The 21,856-nt window shown below is 47.9% G+C and overlaps 1 protein-coding gene across 5 annotated transcripts in view; it reads right to left on the reverse strand.

Annotated features, from left to right (window-relative positions):
* Positions 1 to 21,856, reverse strand: part of KIAA1549L (KIAA1549 like) — a 292,080-nt gene that overhangs the window by 46,238 nt on the left and 223,986 nt on the right. The window lies entirely within an intron of this gene.

A 21,856-nucleotide genomic window follows, 5' to 3' on the forward strand; every position in this document is an offset into this window, starting at 1 on the left:
CGGCCAGCCCCAACTCAACTCACTCCGGACTGCCCACCCACACTGAGCAGTTGCAGCCGGGCAGAAGCTGCTGCTAGGCATGGGGGGAAAGTGGCCACCTCTCCCTCGCTGCTGCTGGGCCCTTTTTGCTGCAGCCACCCAGAGCCTATGCCCAGGCTGTCCTGCGTTTCCTCCCCACTGCCACTGCTGCCCTACTGGGAGGCCCAGAGGTGGCAGTGATGGCAGAAGAGAGGAGCCACAGGGCAGCCTGGGCGTGCGCTCTAGGTGGCTGCAGCAAGAAGGCCCTGGAAGTGGTAAGGAGGAAGTGGCTGCTTTTCCCCTGTGCCCAGCAGTAGCTTCTGGCCAGCTGCCACTGGAGCTGCTGCTGTTCAGTGTAGGCAAGTAGTTCGAAGCAGGCCCAGGGCAGGCTGGGGCTGGAGCTGTGTGCATAATTTCTAGCTGCTCCAAAGCTGGTCTGCTCCATTCAGGGTGGGTCTGGAGTGGATGTAGGGCGAGGTGGCCCCGGCCTGAGCCAGGGCTGTACATGTGGGTCCCTGCCACTACCATGGACCTGGGGGAAGCATCTGCAGTTGGTGTGTGCTCTTTTTGAAGAGCTCTTCTTGAAGAGCTCACACCAACTGCAGATGCTTCCTCAGCCTGACAAAGGGTATTTATACCTGAAAGCTTGCTAAGAAGAACTTTTCCAACTATTTGAGTTGGTCTAATAAAAGATATCAGATTTACCCAAAGAACCTTGTCTTCATAATTACGGTATTTACCCGAATCCAATAAAACTTTGAATTTAAGACAATCCCCTGATAATTAGATTCCATACATAGAAAATTATAACAAATCTATAATTTGTCATGTATAGAATCTAATTATTAGGAGGTCATCTTAAATTTGTCCCCCTCGCTGCTGTAGTAGGGAAGGCAGCAGCAGGGGGGCAAGAGACCAGACCTTATCCCTTGCGCCCAGTGCCTGTGCCTGCCCCCTCTGCTGCCTGTTCCCTCTGTCACTTGACCTCCCCCAGTACCTGCCCACCTCCCCTTGGCCCCCTCCCCTATACCTGTGCCTGCCCCATTGCCACTTGCCACTTCTGGAGCCTGTTCCTCCTGCCTTTTACCCTCCATGCCCCCGCCCCCATCCCCTCTACCCCTTGTTCCCCCCTGCCTTTGCCCACGCTCCTGTTGCCTGTCCCTGGTGCCTGCCTCCCTACCACCTGTACCCTCCCCACCCCTTGTCCATGCCTGCCCCCTTCTGCCTGTCCTTCCATCCCTGCTCCTCCTACCACCTGCACCCTCCCACCGTTTACCTTCTGGGTGGCTCTGCTCTGGCTTTGGGGCCGTCAGTGGTAGCAGCCCAGCCCCAGCCCCAACCAATCTGTACAGGAAGAAGAAGCGACAGCAGCTCTGAGCCCAGTTGGGTCAGGGCTGGAGGAGCCAGAACCAGAGTCAGAACAAAAGCAGGGCTGGGGGTGAAGGGGTGAAGAAACAGGAGGCAGGGGGACAAATGGCATGGTCTCCCCCATGCTCCCCTTGATGCGCACACCCTCCCCCATTGAACAAAACATTACAGCCCCCAGGCCTGTACTCAAATATAAAACAAGGGGTTCCCCCCTCCCCCCCTCCAGACACTGATTGCAGGGGCGGGGGGTTGTCTTGGAGCTGAGTAAATACAGTATATATTTTTGTTTTGGTCATTCATGAAAGCCTCAGTGAGAACATGGTCCCATTGTGATAGATCATGACAGACACTCTACCAACACAAACACTTCAGAGCCCAAGAGACCTTACAGCCTAAACCCTCTCTTCTCTGAAGAAGAGAAGACAGAGGGGGATCTAATAGCAGCCTTCAGCTACCTGAAGGGGGGGTCCAAAGAGGATGGAGCTAGACTGTCCTCGGTGGCAGATGACAGAACAAGGATCAATGGTCTCAAGTTGCAGCAAGGGAAGTTTAGGTTAGATATTAGGAAAAATTTTATAACTAGAAGAGTTGTAAAGCACTGGAACAGGTTAGCAAGAGAGGTTGTGGAATCTCCATCCTTGGAGTTTTTTAAGACCCAGCTAGACAAAGCCTTCACTGGGATAATCGAGTTGGGGCTGGTCCTGCTTTGAGCAGGGGGTTGGACTAGATGACCTCCTGAGGTCCCTTACATCCCTCATTTTCTATGATTTTATATAAGATAAAAAATTAAGGAAAAAAATTAAGAAAAAATTAAGTACTATTTTCTGTCTCTATTATATGTTTATGAGGGAATAGAGGCATAGAGAAATGAAGTGATTGTCCACAGTCACACAAGGTATCTCTGCACAAGTAGAATAGGAAGACAGTTTTCTTGAGCTCCTGACCATGCCTTCAATGCAAGACAACCAAATGCAGAAATGACTGTCATAACCCAGTGATTCTGGTGCCTCGGCACTATGGAGTTTTCTTGTCACATGAGAGCCTCTTGCACAGCGAAGGTTTTTGCTGCATAAAGAGCCCGCATGCAGGAGAGAGTTCCCGCCAATTTGCAGCTGTCTTTGCAGGATGCATTTTTCTTTGCAGCACAGAAGTGCACGGTGCAAAGAGTTCCCGCTATTCGAATGCAAATTTGTGTCCCGCTATTGGTTAGTGCTAAATTATTCACACGTGGCGGCTGGTAATTGGCTTGCTGGCCGTTTAAAAATTAGCGCGACTTCCGCCCAAGTCGAAGAACTTTGAGCACGCTGCAGAGTGCCTCTAAAGAGATCCGACTTGCGGCTAGCTGGTTGATAGACTGATCACCTATCGATCCTTCTTCCTGTCGCCGAGCGCAATCCCAGACGTACCCTTTTCCCGCCGGCTTAAGTTATGGACGAATTTGCTGGCTTTGGCCTCGCCAGCTGGAACAACTTACATTGTTGTTCAGACGACCGGACCGTTTCCGTCGCAACCACCCGCGACGTAAGTAAAGTTTTTTACAACCATTAAACCTCGTCTACCTCTCCATTCACCAGCCCGCCCTGACGAACGATCAATTTCTAAATCACCTCGAGTCGGCTCAGCCTGGCCGAGACATGGAGACAAGGATGGGATCAAAGGGCACGGTGATGGAGAAGAACCTAATTAGGTGCTGCCCCTGGTGCACCGGGAACCGCCACGTAGAGAATGCTAATGATCTATGGGCGCATATCGCTTACCACCAGGCGGTAGAAGGGGAGGAAAGAAGTATTGGTGGTTACTTTGCCATAAAAAGAGAAGAAGCCGCAGTGAAAGAATGGAGAACAAAGCTATCCCTTGGGGAGTTTGGATGCATAATGGGGAGCGACCGGGTTTATTATCGGCCCCCGGAGGAAACATCAACCATATCCCTAGCCGGGGTGAAGGTGCGGAAAGCAGAAAAGCTGACCCCTGCTCAGGAGTTCACCCAATGCACCTGATACTTAAAGGAGGGGTGGGAACCCACCCCCGCAGACTGGTTCAACTGTCCAGATTTGGTGCCTGAGTCGCGGGGCCATGAGCTCCTCGTTCAGCTACGGGAAGATTTGGAAACTAAGGGCCGTCACAAGCTGAAGTGGGGTCTAATTAAATGGAAAAAGGGAAAGATGATAAATGTGCTGTTCCATGCAGTAACGGGCCTACTAAGGGAATACACGAATTTGGAGGCTCAGATGCATACTGCAGGTAAGGAGTCGCTGGAGCGGACAGCAAAGGGCTCCAGAGCAGCGTTTATTAACAGTGCCAGCCGCATGATGCTGTTAGCAGAAAATGGCACCGAAAGAAGTGCGAGCCACCCGGGGAACCCGGAAAAGAGGGGCGGAGTTTCGGAAGACCCGGCGGGGATCCCCCTAGTGACTCCACCCCCTGAGGTGACATCGTTCCCAACGGCCACGCCTCCTTACCACAGGGAGGGGGCAATGGGAGGAGGGATATACCCAACGCTCCCAGATACAGAATTTAACCCTCTCTCTGCCGCAGCTTACCCGATAGCTGTGACGAAGCATGTTGAGGATGAAGAAGGTACCATGCGTACCACTGTTATCTCTCGCACACGCACCAGACCAGAGATACAAGAGCTTTGCAAAGAATCTAAAATAAGGCCGGAAGAAACCTTGGCCATGTGGTTAGGAAGACTGATAGTGGAATTTGGATCTGACACTCTGGATAAGGAAGAAGCGAGTGCCCTGACACGACAAGCGGCGTGGAGCGGAGGGCGCGCTACTGATTTGAATGTGGTCACGGACAGTGCCCACTGGCCCATCCCGCTCCCGGCGCTTGTGGTAGGACAGGTAACCCACAAATTTCACACCTGGCACAAGGGTTGCCCGCAAAAGGCTACTGCAGAACAACTTCTCCTGGCTATAGTTGGAGTGTCGTATCTCTCATGGAGCCCAAGAACAAATCCAATGGGACTAACAGCAGTCCAGCGTAAAAAGAGATGGGCTCATCGTCACCTATCGGACCCCGGGGCAATTCCAACGCCCTTGGAAGCTATAGATGCCTGCGTGGAGGTATACGGAGGAGCGAATGCTGTTACACTCCGACTCTTCTTGAACCCGATGGCAGGTCAACCAGTGGGAAATCTTTTAGGCCATCTCCCACGATTGCAGACACTCATGAAGCAAGGTGAGGAAGCTTCTAATGACATAAGGGATCGACCTTCAGCGTACCTAGCTGGAACATTGAGGCCTAGGCGTCAAGGGTATACCCCTCGGTGAGAGCCATGGGGGTCACCTCCAAGGACCCCAAAAGAAAAAACCTCAAAGGAAAGAACTCTGAAGGAAAGAACTATGTTCGGATTTCTTCTCACTTACTCCAGACTAACAAAGGCTCAATTGAGACTTTTGGGAGACAAGGCCCAGGCCAGTATGGCTGAAGCATTGGGACTTAATTTTGAGGACTCGCCAAAAAACGAGTAACGGCCGTCGGCTCCGCTGGCAGCCTTCACCAATTCAAACCTGATCCTACTGATTCTTGTCCATACACTGAACTCCCTGTTCACAACCCTACCGATCCGGATGACCAACAACAGGTATTCTTCCTTCTCGATACAGGAGCTCAGACCAATGTGATTACCTCAATGATACCTCATCAAAAGACCACCAAGACGATCAAGGTACAAGGGCTTAACGCTATCGCCGTCACAACAAAGGTCAAGTTTTGGGTTCAGGATCACCGATATCCCCTAGAGGCTGTTCTAGGGGGCATCAACATTTTAGGAATCCCGGGGATAAAAGTGCTTGACCTTAAAGAACAAGTGCTACGGGCATTACCCATTATTATCCCAAAACAGGACTGGCATCGACCAACGCTTCGTAACACTTCCACCTGGCGATATCTGCCAATCCCAACTAAGGATTCTCTAAAACAGTCCCTTACTGACCTTCTGCAGCGACTCGAGCGACGAGGCTGTATTAAGACCGTAACAGCCAGTACCTACCTATCATCAGGATGGGGAGTTGCGAAACCTGGGAAGCCTAATGAAGCCCGGTTGGTTGTGGACTATAGAGAAGTCAACAAAAGGTGTCAGGTACTTCAACAAACCTAACCCGTCTACTCTGCCACAGTGTATGTTTCAGATGGCACAGTTCCAGCAAAGTCAGTGGGTCGGAGTCACATTGGATCTGAAAAATATGTTCTTTTCCATCCCAATAACTGACCCAGAAGGAATACTAAATATGTGTTTTGATGGCATCATGTACAGGTGGACAGTTTGTCCACAAGGATATTGCAACTCTCCATCATTAGCCACTGGTGCCATGAATAACACCCTGAAGAATTTTCGAGCCTTGCACTCTCTTCCCCCAGAAAAAGAATTAAAAATTTGGAGTTATGTTGATGATATTGCCATCATGGGTCGCGAAAGTTCCGTAGTTGCCAGTGTAGTAAACCAACTAGTTGCTCACCTTCAAAGTGAGGGATGGACAATCAACGAGGAAAAGTCAAGCCTACATCCTGTAGATGACATTACGTTCCTTGGCACTCGATACATCGGTTCCATCCGCCACGGAGTCTCGCATGAGGGTCCTAACATGGATCTGCTAAAAACATTCCACCCTGTCACTAAGAGACATTTTCAACAGCTTTTGGGTCATTTAAATTGGTATCGACATTATGTTGAACCCAGCGATTTGGCACTCCTCACTAAATTACAGCGACAGATTTGTGACAAGTCCCGAAAGTCCACACCTTGGATGGAAAAGGATCAGCAGAATCTGCTTCGCCTGCTAACCACGGTTAAGGGTACACAACTCCATGCCATTGATCTGGGTGAGTCACTAACCGTAACCCTTGGATTCACCACCAACCACGTGTGGGCTGTCGTGCACAACCCCCGCGATGAGCTAGTATACATGGCCCATAAGACGCTTCAAGCGGCACAACATCGATATGGAGCTATAGGAAAGATTCTCCTAGCTGAACAACTGGTGGAGCTGTTAGCAAGGGAGCATGGGACGTTACGCGCTCCTGATGCCACATTGTTACCCTTGCTGGACGCGGGAAAAATCAACCCACATTTTCAAGGGGAGTCTAAGACCTGGAATACACTAGTAATTACCCACCATTACAATTGGCATTGTTGGAGGTTGGAAGACACGGTACCAGATCCAAGCCCAAAAGATGAGGAAAAGGTTCCTACACTGTATGGAATTTCAGCCCCAGTGTGGATGGCCTCAGATGGAACCTCCCGACACGAAGGAGGCTATGGATACTATTGTAAAGCTTGCAACGATAAGGAAATATTCCAACCTGACCCAGATGATAATTCGTCCCAAAAATGTGAATTATTAGGATTCCTAAAGGTACTAGAGCGTTGTCTGACACATCATGACGATACACTCCCCGTTCCAATCATCGCCATTGATTCACAGTATATCTATAAAATTCTTACTGGTATAGCTTTTCCCACCGAAAACTTGGATGATTGGCGAGACATCTGGAGGACATTAACTAGATTTGTGCGCCTTCCGTTGATTAGGCACACTAAGTCCCATCGTCCAGACACTGATCCAGTGCATGAGGTAATTGATAAGCTCTTGGAAGATCCACTCCGGACCGACATAACCTTGCCTGTCACATCTACCACTGATCCTGAAGTAAATCCGTTCCTCATGTGGCTTCACGAAAATTGGGGTCACCCAGGACCACGGGCTTGTCATCAACGTTGGTGTCGAACCCTTACAGAGCCGGCCTCATATGGGGCTCGGCATGATTGGGAGAGGGTAGCTCAGGCTTGTGAGATATGTGCTAAAGAGAAGTGTCATAAAACCAAACATCAGATCGGAGCTTTCGATTCTTCACAGTTTCAGGCAGAAAAAGTTTGGCAGGTAGACCTGCTGGGACCCCTCCCAGGGTCTAAACCGCCAAATAAAGGACTGGTTGTGGTTGATTTGGGGACCAGACAATTGCAGGTTATTCCCTTATGGAAGAGCAATGCCACTGCTGTTATTGCTGCCTTAACTGCTGTATTTGCCACCTGGCAACCTCCTCATGAAATTCAGTCCAATGGAGGACCTCCGTTTAACTCTAATGCTCTGGATAAATTTGCTCGTCTTCACAATGTAGCCTGGCATCTTTATCTGCCGTACCACCCGCAGTCCAACGGCATTGTGGAGAGACACATAGGTCTATACAAGGAGCAGCTTCGCCTTAGAGGAGGAGGGACATTTAAAAATTGGACTAAATTTAATCACAATGTCCTTATTTCACTAAACACTGCTAAACCATTATGGGATGAAGCTGATGTCCAGAAACCCCCACCTTGGGAGCCCAAGTTCCAACCTGACGAGTTAGTGTGGATCTCAATACCGCACCCCCATCAGTCTCATCCACAAGTTCACAAAGGGACAGTTCAATGGTCAGGACAATATCCCAATACCTATTCTGTCCAATTGGAAGAGAAGCCTGATTGTCCTCCTATTATTATTCATCACAACTGGATGACACACCGTTCCAATGTTTCCCCAGTACCCTTACAATGAAACCAATTATGATTCTTTCTTGTTTTGTTTTGTCTTGTTATTCTGTTTTCTTCACAGGTTTGACCCCAGCAAAAGCGGTAATCCACAACCACCTGATTATGAGACCAAACTGCAGTCCATTCGAAGCCAAAGAGTGATGGTTGTGAGGGAGGCACTGAGACGGCGAACGCCCATTTGCTCAGGACTTGTTATGACACTATTTTCATTTGTTAAGTGTTTACTGACATTGTCTGTTATAGGAGAAGGCGGACCGAAACGGATGTTTTCCAATCAGACGATGATCAACAGTTGTTGTTATGTGTTCAAAGTTATTTGTTTATGTTGTCGCAGGGCACCTTAGTGCCTGCTCCTAAGAGAGGAGAAACTGCCAGGGAGAGAGCCCTGGCAGAACCAAGTGAGCACAGCTGTGGGTTGCCGGAGCAACCAAGCGGAGCCAGCTGCCTGTAGGGGGCAGGGCCTGGCCCTTATAAAGCCCAGGGCCGAAGCCAGGCTGGCAGTTCTCTGCCAGCAGCCGGAGAGGCAGGAGCTCCCTCGGCTGAGATATGGGAAGGAGCTTAAGTCGCAAGTACAGCTCATGATAGCCCTGGAGGCTTGAGCTATGATGAGGAGTTATGGCCAGGCGGCTTGCATTTGTGTTACAGCCTAGGGGCTTGTGGTTTTGCTTTGTGTTTGTGTTATTACCCCCGGAGGCTTGGGTGAGGCTGTAGGGGTTGGAGGAGGCCTCAATCACAGGGACCCCAGAGAGTGTGGGGTGCCCTAGCGCCAAGAGGGCACATTATTTTCATAGCGCCAGGGAAGGCGCAGCTCGCACGCCACTGCGGGAGCAGCTGGCGGCGAGGAGCGCGGCCAGTGGGTCGCGGGCGCAACCCGTAGGTTGCGGATGGGGACCGAGACCCCGGATTGCGTGTGGGGGGGAACATAGCCCCCGGCCCCAGGAAAGGGGCGGTATTACTGAGTAGCCCAGTGTGGGCACGATGAGCCCCAGAGAAGGGGGGAGCGCCATACTGAGCAGCCCTAGAGAGCGGGGCCATACTGAGTAGCCCAGTGTGGGCGCGGCGAGCCCCCAGAGAGGGGGAACGCCCTTGTACGTTATTGAGTAGCCCAGTGTGGGCGCGGCGAGCCCCAGAGAGGGGGAACGCCATTGTGTTTTATTGAGTAGCCCAGTGTGGGCGCACGGGCATAGCGAGCCCGGCCGCAGGCTAGTGCGGCAATACCCCTCAGACCAAGGCAGGGCGCTGCGGTTGCCCCTGAGAAGACAGGGAGTAGCAGCGCGGGGAGCCAGAGTCAGGGAGGGTGTCCGTGCGGTTGGCCCATAGGACTGGAGGCCCGCTGGAGAGTCCCGGAGCGGAACCACACCGGCAGGGGAGGCCCAGAGTGGGCTAGACGGGAGTCCCAGCAAGAGGCTGGGCACGAGAGAGGGAGCCCAGAGTGGGCCACATGAGAGAGGAGGCCCGGGAAGTGGGCGTATAGACCAAACAACGTCCATTACATCTGTGAGGCTTGGGGCGTGGTATCAGGGGAGGTAGGAGCCACGCATAGCCCATAAGGCTAGGGTGCTTGGGTAGCGCCCATTATACGGGGAGACCCACGAGGGGTCCAGGAGCTGACAGGCCCGAGGAAACACAAGGCAGCCTCCCTATTACATATTCGATCAAGACGTGGCGGACGAGAATGGAGGGTGCCCTCGGGCCGGAGTAGCACGGTGAGAGGGCCTCAAGGAGATCACGGCCCTCCACAAGGACCCCGCCGTGACATATGTGTATAGATATAGATATTGGTTGTGAAGGCTTTGCCAAGTCAGTGAATCCTCTAACAAAGATGCCGTATGATGTGCTCATGTGTCGAAAATTCCAGTTGTGCCGTCGGCAAGGGGGCATGTCATAACCCAGTGATTTTGGTGCCTCGGCACTATGGAGTTTTCTTGTCACATGAGAGCCTCTTGCACAGCGAAGGTTTTTGCTGCATAAAGAGCCCGCATGCAGGAGAGAGTTCCCACCAATTTGCAGCTGTCTTTGCAGGATGCATTTTTCTTTGCAGCACAGAAGTGCACGGTGCAAAGTGTTCCCGCTATTCGAATGCAAATTTGTGTCCCGCTATTGGCTAGTGCTAAATTATTCACACGTGGCGGCTGGTAATTGGCTTGCTGGCCGTTTAAAAATTAGCATGACTTCCGCCCAAGTCGAAGAACTTTGAGCACGCCGCAGAGTGCCTCTAAAGAGATCCGACTTGTGGCTAGCTGGTCGATAGACTGATCACCTATCGATCCTTCTTCCCGTCGCCGAGCGCAATCCCAGACGTACCCTTCTCCCGCCGGCTTAAGTTACGGACGAATTTGCTGGCTTTGGCCTCGCCAGCTGGAACAACTTGCATTGTTGTTCAGACGACCGGACCGTTTCCGTCGCAACCACCCGCGACGTAAGTAAAGTTTTTTACAACCATTAAACCTCGTCTGCCTCTCCATTCACCAGCCCGCCCTGACAAACGAGCAATTTCTAAATCGCCTCGAGTCGGCTCAGCCCGGCCGAGACAGTGACCAGCAAGCTTTTAAACCTGGATATTAAATGATTTTGAATACACAATCTCTATAAACGTTTCAGATACACTGGGACAGAATGTGTGAGATACTACCCTGTTTTTATTCTTCTCAGGAGTAAAGAAATCTATATTATTCACAGCTGTTCTCATTGTTTTACTTTCAATTAGCCAATTTTCATGAAATCCATTCATGCAGAAAATTGTAAATGTTATATTCCTATTGCTGCTTAGACACAGATTTTAAAATGAGATAAACTTCAGTGACAACATCATAATGACTAATATTAGTTTCACAGCACTTAAACTCTGTAATCCAAGGCCACAATATCAATGAAATATTCTCATTACCTTCAACAGGTTTCTGGCCAGGCTTGGTGTTCCACAATTCTATGCTTCATTACAAAAAACAACTTCATTCATCGCTGAGTAAACTTAACAATTTGAGCTGACAAAATGTACTCTTCTGTACAAGAGCTCCTTCCTTATGGAAAATATCCAGCCATGACTTAGTTATATTGTCTAATTAAGTGTTCACATGACAAGTATTTCAGACCTAACTTTTTGACAGTGAATGTAGAACATACCTATAAAATCCAGAGTGTGGAGTTTATGGCAGAGGTGTAGAAGGACAGCTCTGTGTTGAGGGCAGCTGCAACATGCCATGCCAGCTGCAGTGGCAGTTACCACTGCCTCAGAGGCAGCTATTTTTGTGCCTTCTCCTTTCCACCCCAAAAGAGCAGTGGTGTAACTAGGGTGGGAGAACCAGGGTAGCCACGCCAGGCACTGATTTGAGGGATGGTGGTTGAAAAACAGCTGCTTTCACAACTGCACCAGTGATGGAAGGACCCAGAAATCACTGCTGCACCAGTATGTGACAGCTGCCCTAGGCACCCTTCTCCATTGCTATGCCTCTGCATGAGGGTGGGACCCAGAGCTGCTCTATCTGGCCTCTATCAGTTATGCTACTCAATCATGGTAGGGGTGCCAAACTCACTTCATCCCCTGGGCCAGATATGAACTGTGGGGTGCTTGTGGGGCCTGGGGCACACGGTGATGGCACCTCCAGCATGGAGTGGTGGCAGGGTTGGCAGCTGAAGACGTAGTGCCATGGAGGTGATGACAGGAAAAGAAGCTGGAGGGTAACCATGGCTGTATAAACCCTTGCAAACCCTCTTAATGCCAAGGGCCAATTCTGTGGCAGGCTGCTCCCCCTGGCCATACCCCTCTCTCCTCCGCCCTCCCCTCCCCCCCGGCCTTCCAGTTGCTTGTCAGTTTGCCTGGAAGGCCAGACAGAGCAGTCCTGCAGGCCAGATCCAGCCCACAGGACATGTCTGACACTCATGATTTATGGCTTATCTTAATTTGAGAAAATGAAGTTCTTTTAGTCCTCTGTGAAATATGAACCACCAAAACCAGAAGGAAATCTGAATACATCCTGCCTACCACCAAAAAACTCTGAGGTAAACAGACTATTCCAACTTTTCTCTGAGCCTAATCTGCATATAAAATTAACTTTTCCAAACAGGAGATTTTACCACAACTTCAACTCTCCTATGAAATATGAAATTTCATTTCTATCCAGGAGAACTTTTACAATCTTTTCTCTGATGCCTGATGAAGGGTGTTTGTGCCCAAAAGCTTGCAATTAAGGATTTTTTTTGCAAAAATCTAGTTGGTCTAATAAAAGATACCACCTCTACCACGAGTCCTGAGTGCTTTTTCCTCTAGACCAATACAGCTACAACCTGGATAGCTGACACAAGTTCTCTTAGTGGGTTTTAAACTCTAGTCTTTAGATTTGAAGTTCATCAGAGCAGAGGTTTCTTCCCCTGTATTTGTTCAGTGTACAATAAAATCTGGGTCGGGCCTTTTAGGGCTGCCATAATATAACAGGAATAATTAATGTTAGTGTTAGCTGAATTTAGTTTTAAGTATATCTTAATGATCTCTGAATGATGTAGGTGTGGTTTGGAAAAATTAATTAATATAGTGAATTAAAAATGTATGTACTCAGGCACAAACATGTAACTGTATGAATAAAATATAGCTATGAACATAAAACATAACAGCCTTTTTTGGATTGCTCCCTAAATTGTAAATGAACTCAACAGAAACTATCAGTGCTAGGAACCAGTGGGTGGCATCTACACAAGATGTTACATTGCCATAGCGATAAGCTATGTTGATGTAGCTCGTTGCTATGGCAACATAGCATTGGCAAGCACAGACCATGATGTTGCCACTACTGCATAGTAGCAACAAGTTACTGCACAATAGCTCGTTGCTACTGCACAGTAGGGTTGGAAACGACCTGTGTGGAGCTGGGACTGTGCAGTACTGGTAGTAACTGCACAGTTATTTAGTACTTGCTAAAGCAACAGTAACAACTGCACAGTCAAGCACATGTGTAGACACGGCCACTGAAATCAGGTCATACAAAGAGTTAAGCACAAGAGTTCAAACTGTCTTTGTGCAGTGATATATTTTACACACAAAACTGAGTAACTAACAGACACTAATACATGTTCAATGTCCTGTATTTCTATACGTAAAAACTTTGGTACCTAACTCAGAGTCTAACCAGTCACTGGCAAAGATATTCGAAAACTCTTGGCACTCAGGTGAAATACCTGAAGACTGGAAGAAGGCCAATGTGATGCCCATCTTCAGGAAAGGGAGGAAAGTAGATCTGGGAAACTACAGGCCAACCAGCTTGGCCTCAATCCCTGGAAAGATTCTGGAAAAAATTATCAAAGAGACCATTCTTGACAAGCTGGCTGATGGCAACATCATGAAGATCAGCCAGCACTGGTTTGTTGCAGGTAGGTCTTACCTGACCAATCTCATCTCCTTCTATGACCAGGTCACATATCACCTGGACAAGGGAGAAGAGATTGCCATTATATATCTGGACTTCAAAAAAAGCCTTTGATCTGGTGTTCCAGGATCTCCTCATGAAAAAATTGGCCAACTGTGGCCACAGCTACATCACAGTCTGATGGCTGGGGAATTGGCTCTGAGGTCAGACCCAGAGAGTGGTAGTCAACAGAAGTGAATCATCATGGCACGCCATGACCAGTGGTGTCCCCCAAGTCTCCATCCCTGGAACTGTTCTCTTTCATGTCTTTATCAAAGAAGTGGATACTGGTGTCAGAAGTGGACTGGCCAAGTTTGCCGATGACACTAAATTTTGGGGTAGAGTGTCCACACCTGTGCTCACCAGCACCATGGCCGAAAGAGACTTGGGGGTCATGACTGACCACAAGATGAACATGAGCCATCAATGCAATGTTGCAGCTGGTAAAGCAAATAAAACTCTGGCTTGCACCCATTGATGCTTCTCAAGTAAATCTCAGGATGTCATTCTCCTGCTGTACTCGGCCTTGGTGAGGCCACAGCTGGAGTACTGCATCCAATTCTGGGCTCCACAATTCAAAAAGGATGTGGAGAAGCTTGAGAGAGTCCAAAGAAGAGCAACGCACATGATCAGAGGATAAGAGAATAGGCCTTATGAAAAGAGGCCAAGAGCCATGGGACTCTTCAGCCTGGAAAAGCACAGGCTCAGGGGGGACCTGGTGGTAGCCTATAAGTACATCATGGGTCTGCATCAGGATCTGGGGGAATGCCTGTTTACCAGAGCGCCCCAAGGGTCCAACGGTCGCAAACTCCTCCAAGACCATTTCAGGCTGGACATAAAGAAAAACTTCTTTACTGTCCAAGTCCCCAAGGCCTGGAATAGCCTCCCTCCAGAGGTGGTGCAAGCACCTGCTCTGGACTCTTTTAAGAAATGTTTGGATGCTTATCTTGCTGGGATCCTTTGACCCTAGCTGACTTTCTGTTTCTGGGGCAGGGGGCTGGATTCGATGATCTTCCAAGGTCCCTTCCAGCCCTAATGTCTATGAATCTATACTTCTATTAATCTTTGAAAGCATTGGCGACACATAGGGGGTGCATGCAGGTGCACGTGCACCCCATGCAGTTGGCGGTACACCCCCTGAAAGAAGCAGCAGTGCCTGCATGCAGTCGCTGCTTGCCGCTCTCCCCCTCCCTCCACCCCACTGACACTGCTGTTGGCGTCTGTGGGCAGTTGCCAATCACTGCTGGCTGCCACCGACGCTGCTGGAGGCGTCTGCAAGTGATCGCCGACCACCAGTTGACGCTTGCCACCCCTTTCCCCCACCACCACCGGCACCGCTGTGGTTGCCTGTGGGAGCTCCCTGCTCACCACCGCTATGCCCCCACCACTGCTATCACCACCTGTGGGCAGTTGCCATGTCCCTCCAGCCTCCAGGGGCGCACATCCTTCATGTTTGAAAGTATGATCCACAATGGCAGATACAAGCTAGAGCTAACAGAATTACTTTGTACCAAGATACATATTAGTTAAATTCTCCTTTTCTTTTTAATTAGTAACTTCCACTGTAAAACTGCAGAAGCAGCAAGCTACCAGTTATAAAACAATTTCACATCTCTAATATCATTTCTAAAGACAGGTAAGCCTATTTACCATTTTTTTTGCCTTTGTATCACCATCTGTACCTGTGTTAAAATGGTGTAAAATTTAAGCAGTTTAGTCAAGTTTTACATCTGTTTCTCATTTGCTTTGCACAAGTTTATATTACCACACAGGACCCAAGGTGGTAGAGAACCACCCCACCCCACTTCTGAACATGAACAGCTCAAGTTTAGAAACTGATACGAACCAAAATGACAGCAAGAGGACGTGAAGAAAACCTTCAACTAGACAGCTGTTTCCTACTCTTTTATGCTTAAAAACTGCCTACTAATCCATATACAGATTAGGCTTATGGAATCTTTGTTTAAAAATCAATTTCAGAGCAATAACTTTGCAAAACTATCCATTCTCTAAAACTAGGGCTGTCAAATTATTTAAAAATTTGATTGTGATTGTTACACCATTAAAAAAATGTCATAATTAATCACAATTTTAATCACCCAGCTAAAAACTCAAAATTATGCAAAAATATGCAGGTACTTTGTATGGTTGCGGAGTGTGTGGGGGGTATGTGTGTGGGGAGGGGCGGGAACTGTGAGGTGTAGGGGACTGTGGGTGTGTGTGGGCGGGGGTTTGGAACTGTATTCAAGGAGGGGGGGGCCGCACAGCCTGGCAGGATGTGGGTTACCGTGGGTCAGGAGTGAGGGGCAGCAGCAGGGCTGTGGGGGCTGGGGCTTGGGAGTGAGGGGAAGACAGACACAGACACAGACAGCACCCAGAAGGTAAGTCTATTGAGGGGGAGGGGTGGCGGGAGAGAGAAGGGGTGTTGGGGGGACAGATCAAGGCCTCCATGCTGAGGGAAGGAGTGGGGCAGGAACAAGGGTAGGGCTGGGGTGAATGGGGCATCGCAGCTGGAGTGGGTCATGGGACAGAGCCACAGGAGGCTCATCCACGTATACAGGGGGGTGCGGCTCCCTGCCACTGTACACACCCCTAAGGGAGGCATGGGGCGCACATGTCCCCCGATTTGTTCATGGGGCAGAGGCGGGATGCCTGCTGCTGTCTGGGGCTCTGTGCTCTGCTGCCTTTGCCCCTGGAGCTGTAGTACATACTCCATGTTGTGCTTCCTGGGCTGGCCAGGCAGGGGACGTGCAGTGCAGCCACCGCAAGGCTCCCAAGGCAAAGGCAGCAAGGTGCAGAGCCCCAGCCTGTAGCAGGCAGCTTGCCTCTGCCCTGCACACCAGTCGAGGGTGCATGCCCTCTATGCCTCCCCTGGGGGTGAGCACAGCAGTGGGAAGCCATGCCCCCCGTATCTCTGGACAAGCCTCCCGCAGCCCCGTCCCATGACCCGCCCTGGTCCTGGGGCCCCATTCAACCCAGCCCTGCCCCTGAACCCACTCCCTCCCTCATTGTGGGTGCCTCAATCTGCCCCTCCCCTCCACCCATTTCCTCTCCCCCTGCTCCTCACTCTTCACAGTCTTACCAGCACGGTGCTGCTCTACACACAGCATGCACGCTGCATCTGCTCATGTTTGTCTATCTGTGTGTCTGTGCATGCACCCGCCTCCCCCTCTTACTGCGGCCGCCCAGAGCCCACACCCAAGCTGCCCTGCAGTCTTCTGTGCTGCCACTGCTGCCCTGCTGGGTGGCCCAAAGGTGGCAGAGCGGAGCCCAGGTGTATACTCCAAAACCATGTGCATGATTAACTGTGATTAATTGATAGCCCTACTTAAAACACTTAAAAGATCCGCAAAAAGCATTTGAGAAGATGGGATATCTGGGATGAAGAATGAAACATCTGCTTCTTCCTATGTATAGTGTATGGTACTCTCACCAAAAAAGTCTATGCAAGTGTTCTTATTAAGGACTCCATTGTTTGCTATTATTTTTCTATTCTGGGCAATCCGCAAACCTCAGTAAAGCATACATTTATCTTTATGTGGTGTTATAAGTCTTGTAAATGTAACTGAACAACAAAACTTCCCCCTGGCTTTTTCAATGTTTTGTACTAGATGCTATTGTATATTAAAACCACAGTATATACATCTGCACCCACCTATGAATATGATCAAGGCAGAATTGATTTTCTTCTTTTGTTTCCATTATTCAGAGAAGTGGCTTAAGTGGTTAACTTAAAGTTGATGGCAGTCTTTTAATAAGGGTGTAGACAGAAGTGCAACTCCTCGTCGTAACTGAGACAACTTTGCAGGAAGCATTCTGAATTACAATGATTCCCCGGACCCAACTCACGTTCACTGTTGGTCCCAGGGGGCAGGGGAATGTAGTTGCCAGCTGGCAGCCTGCACCCAGTTTCTCCTAGCAATGGCCCCTCCTCTCTTCCAGTCTGTCCCTGTTTCAGAATGGGAGGGAGGGAAGGGGGGAGAGGGAACTCATTCTAAGGATTCCCCAGCCAGTACCAGAGGGTGGATTGGGTGAATTAGAGCCCCCACCATCTCAGGGGTGCCCCTATACACCCACTTCACCTTCCACCAAGGGCTGAAAAAACCCTAGCTCAAACTCCCTCTGCTCCCTTTCCCCCCTCCCATTCTGAAAACAGCTCAAGGCTGGGTGGCAGCGCAGACAGAAGTTACAGAAGATAGTCTGCTTTGAAACATCTTCATCTGACCCCTCATGCAATAAGGCTTCAGATTTTCACCCAATTGGCCATTTTGAAGTGGTCTGCAGCTGTCCACTTGTGTTTGGTCATGGCTAGAGACCACTTTCTGTGGCCAGATAAGGCAAAAATTGTCACTTATGTCTGTGCCTTAACTGGAAAGCTTCAACTGTTTTCACTCTCTATCATTATGACTGTAGCCACCCATAGCAATAAATGGGAAGTGTGCTACAATAGACTTAATATCAGTGTACTAACTTCTTCAATATGAGACTTTCACATGGGTGAGCCTCAAGAAAGGCTGCACAAGTGTAGTCATAGCTTAATGCACAAAGTTGCTAAGTTTTACTCTTAGGGGTGTACAACTTTTCAAAAATACAATTTTCAATTTAAATTAAAGTAGCTAGAGAGTTTAGCCAGGTCTTTAGGTCCATGTAACATAAAAATAAGTAAATAGATTTGTTTGCATATGCATAACTGATTTCATAAGGCATGCAATAAAGAATACTCAAGTCTCTCAGGGTTCTAGCAAGCCTCAGGTGCTGACAATAAATTTCACCACAAAACTGGGTTGATTCATCATTGCAAATCCTTCTAGAATGAAATTTACTTGACTATTTAAGAGAAGAATACTGTTAGCACTGCATGTCTCCATTGCAAATAAATGACTTCCATATTATTCACCACCTGTAAGGGCCTTGGCACAGGTCTTAAAACTCAGATAAAGAGCACTTGCTCCAAGTGGCAAGAGTGGGATGTGGGGAACCACTAGGGTTTTGGATGGTAGGAAGGGGTAGAGCAGCAGGGAGCTGTGCATCTTAGGATGCTGGAGGAATGAAAGTAAAGTGTTTTACCTCCCCTGACCATTCAAACAATATCCTCGAATGGCATGGTAAAATGTTTCCAAGGTAAACCTCCTCTTGAGTGGTTTATCTTTAAAATGTTAAGAGAGCTCTTAAATGGGTGTTAAACCACCATAAGAACTCTCTTAACATTTTAAAGATAAACCACTCAAGAGGAGGTTTACCTTGGAAACATTTTATCATGCCATTCCAGGATATTGTTTGAATGGTCAGGGGAGGTAAAACACTTTACTTTCATTCCTCCAGCATCCTAAGATGCACAGCTCCCTGCTGCTCTACCCCTTCCTACCATCCAAAACCCTAGTGGTTCCCCACATCCCCCTCTTGCCACTCGGAGCAAGTGCTCTGACCTTAACTGAAGAGCGACCAGGGAACCTGGTCTGGCTGTAAAAAGCCACTTCTCTCAGGAGTCTGTGTTCAGGCTGTAATTAGCACAGCTGCTCAATGCTGAGAGCACCATAACAGCTGTGGGACCCTAAAGCCTGGGAAAGCATGCTTTCTCCAGCACCCGTGACAGCTGCCCACTCCCAGCCAGCACAACCCCTATTGCCTTTAACCCCACTCCCCTCTCCAACCCAATCCTAATTCACTGAGTCACATGCAAGATTTTAGTCCTTTAATTTTTTTAAAATATTTTTTTCACTTCTTTATTTTTATCCCCTCTCACTCTACCTCACTTAAAACAGTTTTTCGAGATTTCTCTCCTCTCCCCCTTTGCTCTGGCTGGGCTCCTTTTGGATGTGGATGGAGGGAAGCCACACACCCCATGTTGGTCCTTCTCCAAGCTACACTCCACCCTCCCTCCTCCTCTCCCACCACAGGGGAGGAACAGAGTCCTGGGCTCCTGTCCACACCCCAATTTCCCAGACCTCTAGTGGCATGTCACAGTCGTGTAGGTATGAAATGACATGAAGCCTTCACCTGAGATTGCCCTAAAAATGCCATACTTTTATGACATCATAACTTTCCATAGATTTGTGAAGTTATACAGGTAACCTGTTTTAAAGCCCTAACTTAACGAAGTTATGCTTGAAAGAACCAGAATTGTCTATAATTTACAAAGTCCTTTAATGATTTTTGTGTTTTAAGCATGTCGGAGCTGCACCATGCCAGATCCCAACACTGAGCTGAAAGACTTTTAAAGTGTGTGCTTGCAGTGGAGCTGTCTGACCCAGGACAGTATTGGATCTCTCCCCAGTCCCTGGGTCCAGGCACCTGGGAACCTGTAAAAACCATAGCTGTAGCCCAGCTGCAGGTATGCTTTTAAAAAGTCCCTGGGCACTGGGAACCAGAGACTGGGGAGCCTCTTCCCAAGTCTCTAGGTTCCAGAAATCAGGGAGCTTTAAAAACTGTTGCAGTTGTCACATGACTGGAATCCAGCTAATTTTATGCTATGAACATATGGCATAGAAGGGCAGTTGATTTTAGGGATCCAGCATAAATTCACCAGATCCCAGTTGTGCAAGTAAATGAATGTCTGCCACCAGTCTAAGACATAAAAAGGGCACGAGGAGGGATGGGGGAAGGAGTTAGGGAAACAAACTCTGATTCTTTTTTCTTTCCTTTTAAACCTATAAAGAGATCTGAATATCTTTTTATTTAATGTTTTTTTAAACTGTGGACATGTTTGAAAGACTTTCTTGAACTGATGCACAGGAGGCTAGAATGAAACTACTTTATCCAGATTATTTAAAGCTTTTATTTTTTAAAATTTCATATCTATGCCTAATTAACATTCTGAATAAAGGAAAACTTTGTTAAAGATTTAATACCCTTGCCCACTTAGTTACCAGCATACTACATGCACTCTAAGTTGCCATTCCTGGACACCACTCAGAGTTTGCCATAGGACAATAAAAAAACAAACTTGACATGTATATTTTCAAATTCTAAAACCAAACAAAATATAACATACTACAAAAACTTCCTCAACAACTTTCAGACTTCCTATGAAGTACATTGATCATAAAGAGGCAACAAGTAGATAGACAGACAGATTTTTTTTAAGGAGCCCCACTAGTTTGTTTTTTTTAAAGAAATTCTTTGTTTTCTAAACAGGAAATGTCCTGCAAACAAGCACTTTTGGTTCTATTTTAATTAAATAAAAAATCTTGGATGACAAATGCAAAAACACCGATTGATTAATTTATTATTATTCATTTATGCTAACAGAGCATATGATTGAGAAACAACGAATATAACTCCCCCCCCCCCCCACACACACACACACAGGCATTGTCTTTCTAAAAATATTAGTTTATCTGATCAATCCCACCCAGCCCAGTCCAATCCATTTCTCTTGCTCTCAGGTAGAAAAGACAAAGGTAATTTGTCATCAATAAAGTCTACCATGGGCTGCTTCCTTTTATTTGCTCAGGTTTTTAACTTGCAAAGACATTACTTTGATCCCATTAATTTAGCAAAGGGCCCCTCTAGGTTCCCATTGCATTGGGACTTCCAAAACAGGGCTTCTCACCTGTAGTGTTTGTACAACTGTTGGTAATAGCACCCACTCCAGAATCCTTATTCTCTCCTACTACTTTACCTGCACAGGTATCTGCATGGAGAGCTATTCACCTTCCCTTGGAAAGATTTGTTGCTCTTCTATGATTCTGATCCATACAGAAATACATTGCTACTAAAGATTCACTGCTTAGTAAGGATGCTGATGGTGTTAAGATCTCCACTGGTGTTAGCTTCTGCAAACTGTGCTCACCTTACCCACTCATGTCACTGTATCATAGATGCAGTGATCAGAGTTTTATGAAAGGTAAAACCCAGTTAAGTAAACTTAGCAGTAGCGCTGAACACTATTCTTTCAATACCCAAGGACTTTCATAACCTTTGTTTTTGATTTATTGACTATGATAAGACCAATTTGTTTAGCAGTTCTAACTAGTCTCTTAGACTAGGTACAGACATTCAAAAAGGCCAAGGTGAAATCGATCTAAATTATGCAGTTGTCTGTCAGCAGCGTAGTTTATGTCAGTAGCGAATGGAACACACATTTGCTCTTTAGTTGGGGGTGCAAATCTTAGACTGGGTTCTGTCATTTTTAGACCAGTCTATGTGTGCCAAACTTCTGTTCTGTTACAAGTATAGACCCATTTCCAAACACTTATACTGGCAAAAGTGTAATGTCTGTACCTGACCTGAATCTTTTGCTGTGTTTGATGTATTCAGAACAGTAAGATCAGCAGCAAGGTCCAGGTGTATAAGCACTCATCCCCACATGGAATTCCAGTTCTGTGCGACATAGTAAAACCAATGCTAATACCAGGCAACAAAGAAGAGAGTACACATTTTTATCTAACTGTCATGGTAATGTTAAAAAACAGGCAGTTAACTCCCAGTTGGAGATCACAGCATGTTTTGTATCTTGCTAAATATTCTGGAAGCCTGGAAGCCCCCCACTTCTGGTGCTCCCCAGCTGCTGGGTCCCAGCACCCAATGTCCACAGCTG

Source organism: Alligator mississippiensis, chromosome 2 (genome assembly GCF_030867095.1).
Source record: "Alligator mississippiensis isolate rAllMis1 chromosome 2, rAllMis1, whole genome shotgun sequence".
NCBI lineage: Eukaryota > Metazoa > Chordata > Crocodylia > Alligatoridae > Alligator > Alligator mississippiensis.